Source organism: Castor canadensis, chromosome 6, assembly GCF_047511655.1.
Source record: "Castor canadensis chromosome 6, mCasCan1.hap1v2, whole genome shotgun sequence".
NCBI classification, from domain to species: domain Eukaryota; kingdom Metazoa; phylum Chordata; class Mammalia; order Rodentia; family Castoridae; genus Castor; species Castor canadensis.
This window is the reverse complement of record NC_133391.1, coordinates 36,066,551-36,071,779: the sequence shown is the minus strand read 5'-3', so window position 1 is coordinate 36,071,779 and position 5,229 is coordinate 36,066,551. Positions and strand designations below refer to the sequence as shown.

Genomic DNA, 5,229 nt, shown 5'->3' with positions numbered 1-5,229 from the left:
ATCAGATGAAATATGGAATTATTAATCTTTAGATTTATAAAAGAAACCATAGACCCTAACAGTGCTAAGAAAAATGGTGGGGGATTGGATGATTCCAACCTCCAGTCAGGCTTCAAGCAAAAGAGAAAAAGAAACCCTTGGAAAGATCCTCAGGTGCACCAGCTGGCACTCTATAAAAATAAATTTTAAGTCAGGAGATCTACATACCACACAGCAATCAGACACTAGAGAAGGGACTTCCTGCTCTTTCTAGCTTGGTCACTGGTGTAGTGGAGAGGATTCACCTAGGAGAGGTCATACAGTCAAACCTCTTGGCTGAGGAGAGCAGGAGACTGCAGTTTTATAACCCCAAACCCTAAATGCTTCCCTCACTTCACAAGCTTAGCAAGCAACCACCTCAAGAATCAGTGCAGACTCAGGAAACAGATTGTGACATGGATGTACATTAATGGATGCAGATTTGCTTGGGTGGAAAGTGCAAGCCTTGAGCCATGCTCTGAAGGGGAGCCAAAAAATTGTTGGAGTCCCAACCTGAACTTTGGTTGAAAGACCAGCATATGTGAATATGAGTAGTGGTGCTGGGACAGAGAACAGTTAGATCAGGGAACTCAGAATTTATCAGAGCCTTGTACCTTGCCCAGCCAGGGCACATTATTTTGATTTGACTGCTGTGTACACATCAGAGGGCTGGAGAGATTGATGTGAAGCATCCACTGCTCAGATGGGGTTCAGCCTCCAAATAATTCTTCCTGTTCTAACTTGTTTGTATTTCACAGAGAACAAAAAACTGCCCACACACAAAATAAGCAGCAAAAGGAAAGCCTGCAGAGTGGGGAATATATCCTCTTCTCAATGAAGAAGAAATATTGACTGGTATTATTTGGAGTTTTATTTATTATACCTTTCCCTTGTATACTTTCTCTCTGTTTCCTATTTTGTTTCTCCATTTTTCCCTTTCCCCATCCCTCTTTCTTTTGCTAGCACTTTAGCTCTAATTATTTTTAAACTACTAGTTTTTCTGTAAGTACTCTAGTTCCATTCTTTTCTAACCTTATTGAGTGGTGTGGGGGTGGAGATGTTTCCAACTGTTCCTTACTACATTTAAACATGTAGTTTTGAGGTGAGTGTTTTTGTTTTGGAAGTACTAGGGTTTGAACTCAGACCTTCCACTTGCTAAGCAGGCATTCTACCCCTCGAGTCATGGCCCCAACCTTTTTTACAGCAGGTATTTTAAAATAGGATCTCACATTTATGTGCAGGCCAGCATGGACCATTATCTTCCTATTTACACTTTCTGCATAGCAAGAATGCACGGACCTAACACCACACCAATTTTTTATTAATTGAGATGGGGTATCATGAACACTTTTACCCTGTCTGGCTTGGAACCATAATTTTCACCTCCTGACTAGTTAGGATTATAGGTGTGAGCCACTGCACTTGGCCTAAATATGTTTTTTAACACTGTTTTTGGCAGTACTGGGATTTGAAACCAGGGCTTCCAGCTTGTGAGGTAGGTGCTTTGGTGCTTGAACCACACCCCCAAGTGTTTAACTTAATTTTTGTCACTACTGTCTGCTTTCTCTTCTCTGACATATACCTCTAGGAGAAAATTGCCCACTGGGAAGATCCACATAAAATTGAAATAACAACAAGGAACTGAAAATATATTAAACCTAGCACAGGTGCAAAGCACAATGTAGGAACACAAGAAATATAATAAATCAAAGCAATATGATTCCTCCAAAAATTCATAATTCCTTAATAAGGAAATCCAAACAAACTGAAATATTTGAAATCTCAAAGAATATAAAAGTCTAATTTAAAAGATGATCAATGATCTCAGAGGATTCAAGTACACAAATGAATAAAGTGAGGAAGTCATTCAAAACCTGAACAAGAAAGTCTGGAACATGAATGAGAAATCCAACAAGGAAACTGATGTTATGAGAAAAAATGGAAATGTTAGAAATAAAAAACTCAAACCAAATAAAAAAATAGAGAGGTAGGTATTACAAATAAACTGGATGATGCAAAAGAAAGACTATCAGGGACTGACTATAAATTCAATGAAATATTACATTCAGACAACAATAAAGAAAAAAATAAAGTAGGTGTTGCAGTGCACATCTGTAATCCTTGCTGCTCAAGAAGTAGAGATAGAAAAGATAAGTTTGAGGCTGGCTGAGGCAAAAATATACGACTCTATCAAAAATAAATCACTAAAGCACAAAAGGGCTAGGGGCATGGCTCAAGTGGCTTAGCAGGCACAAGGCCCTGAGTTCAAAGTCCAATACTGCCAGACAATAATGAATAAACAAAATAAGCGAGCATGAACTCAACTTTCAAAAGCAAGAGACTAAACCTAAGATCAAGAGACTAAACCTAAGAATTCATGGGGTAGGAGGAGAAGGTTAGATACAAAGTAAAGCCATATGAAACCTACATGATGAAATTATAGCAAAAAAATTCCCAAATCTTAGGAAAGATATGAACATCCAAGTACAGAAGGCATTTAGAACCCCAAATAAATAGATAAGAAAAGAATCTCTCAATGTGACATTCTATTTAAAATACCAAGACTCTGGGGCACTAGAATTCTGAGTAGAAGGAGGCTATCAAACTGAGGCAGAGGCTGCAAAGAAACATGGGATCCTGCCCTTCCACCACAGTAGCTTCCAGTGGCCACTATGGCCTCAGCCCTCTGCTTCTTGCCTATTGCTTGTCTGGGCCACACTGGCTCCTTTGGGACTAAGCCTAGGTAGTTGTTCCTTCAGGGTGAGGGTTGATGCCCTGTCCCCAGTAGTCATTGTACCCAAAAGGAGCAGGGAAGAACAGGCACTGAGCATGGTGGGGCTGGAAGAAGGCAGCCTTTGGTCCTGTGAACCAAAGGTTCACTCTGTCTGGGTCAGAGTGGCTTCATCCCACCCAGGATGCCAGTCCTGGGTCTAGTGCTTCAGTTCAACATGCTTTCTCAAATTCTCACCATAAGCATATCAGGAAAAGCATGCATTATCATTGGAGGAAGTACTGGGCTAAGCATTGGAGACTTGGGTTATAATCCTGGCTGGGGAAGAAGTTTCAGAAGTGAAGAATATGAGACTCTTTAAGTAGCCTTGGGTGTGTCAGTGGGCCTCAATTTTCACATCCATAAAATGGCAATTGTAATTTTATTACCCTCTCAGGGTCTATTGAGATCTCTGGAGCTATTAATCTCATGAGACAATGAAAGAATGAAAGTAGTTGATCCATAAGAACCTTACAAACTAAAAGGGTCTGTGACTTGCAAGAGCTTGATGGGAAGTGAGGTTGGTAAGTAGCTAGAGATAGAGTTGAGTGGATTTATTTTGCTTTTACTTGGTTTGCCTGTAAACCAAGTGTGGGCTACAAATCTGTGGTCACTGAGGCCAGAACTTGACTCTGTGAAGAGGAAAGAAAGAATGCAAATCTGGTCAAGATGCAGAGAAGCCTGAAGAAGCTCAGTTCTGATAACAAAACACTGAAATTCCTGGTGGTGAGAGGGTATGGTCCCTGGATCCATTCCAGAAAGAGGTACTGAGGTTTACAGTCAGCTGCAATGTCCTGACTCTGGTGCTACAGGCCCTAATTAATGCCATCATCCCAGGTTACCAGGCAGAAACCTTTTCTCCTCTTTACCTGGCCCCCTCAGGCTCTGTGGACTAGCTCTGTGGAAGGTCTTCTGGGTGGCCTCTTTTGGTGGGATGCTGAATACTTCCTGTGTATTGCTGAGCATGGCTATCTCTATAAGCACAACTTTGCCTTCTTCCCTGGCTTCCCTTTGGCCTTGCTGGTGGTAATTGGCTTGCAGGGCCTGCTAAGCCAATGGGTTTCCTTCTGATTTCAGTTCCTTGTTCTCTATGCTGGCCACAGTCACACTTCAAGACTTGAGGGGATCTGGATTTTCTCTGTCCTTGCCAAGCCTTTTATGTAGCACTGCCTTCTGCCTCAGCCCTATCAATGTTATCCTGGCAGCTGGTTACCCAGAAGCTTTGTCTGTCCTCCTAACATTCAGTGCCATTGGGCAACTGGAGAGGAACCAAGGCTGCACTAGTGGGCTCCCCTTTGCTCTTGCCATTCCACTGTTCTCCAGTGGGCTGGTCAGTGTCAGCTTCCTCCTGAATTCCCACTCCTGAGGCTTTTTCTCTTCTCTTGTGGTGCTGAGCCCCCTGAGAAAGTTCTTTAAACTGCTGACCTTTCTGTGTCTCAGTGTTCATACTCTGCATTCCCTTTGTCCTCTTTCAGTGTTATGCCTACATCCAATTCATCTACCATGCTCATTCTACTCCATTACTGATGTCTACTTTCAGTTATCTTTTGACAAAGATTATCTGATTGCAGAGGAAAATCTGCAACCGTGGGATTCCTGAGACCTTCCTCTAATATATAGCTGTATCCAGGATGTCTACTGGAATGTTGGCTTTCTGAAATACTAGAGCTCAGGCAGTTGCCTAACTTTATACTTGCTGCACCTGTGGCTATCCTGGTTGTCTAGGCAACCTGAACATACATGGCCACCCACCCTTGGCTCTGCCTTACCTTTGGACTGCTAAGGATCAAAGACAGTAAGACTGTAGAGGAGCCCCCTCCTCAGTACACAGGTGTATGTATACCTGGACCACACTGCACTGCTGCTGCTATTTAGAGGTCTGTTCACACATGCTCAGGCTCTCATCAGATTTTTGGCCTCCTCCACTCTTACTGTGTACTGCTTTCCAGCTAACTTGCTTCAGGATCAAAGCCACTGTTTAGATTTCTAAAGATGGTGTCTTGGAAGCTCAGTGTGGAGGACTCCCAACCAGGACAAAAGGTCCCCAGAAATTCTATCATGGGACTCATATACAACTGGAAAACCTGTTCTCCAGTCAAACAGTACATTCTAGGCTACTTCCTAATTTGTTGCCTCCTGAGACTACTTATACATTGCAACTTCCTGTCTTGAACATGAACTGGGAGTCTGAAAAGACAAGCTGGAAGCCAATTGAACCCAGCATTTGAAAGTTAAAAGACACTGGTACTGCCTGCCATGCTCTGGGGATCATTATTCTTACCATCAAGCATGAGCCGTTTGAGAGCCACTTCTGTTCCTGACTGAGGCAAGAGCTTGTGATAGTCCATAGAAGATGGTGCAAGCCTGGATAGTGTGGTAGCAGTAGGAAAGTAGGACCATCTTCTCTAAGTGGAACATTGTTTCATAAGGTTTTTTTCATG

At 42.5% G+C, this 5,229-nt stretch overlaps 1 pseudogene; it reads left to right on the top strand.

Annotated features, from left to right (window-relative positions):
• The first annotated feature begins 2,690 nt into the window (after positions 1-2,690).
• Positions 2,691-4,960, top strand: LOC109675745 (GPI mannosyltransferase 2-like; annotated as a pseudogene).
• The last annotated feature ends 269 nt before the right edge of the window (positions 4,961-5,229 follow it).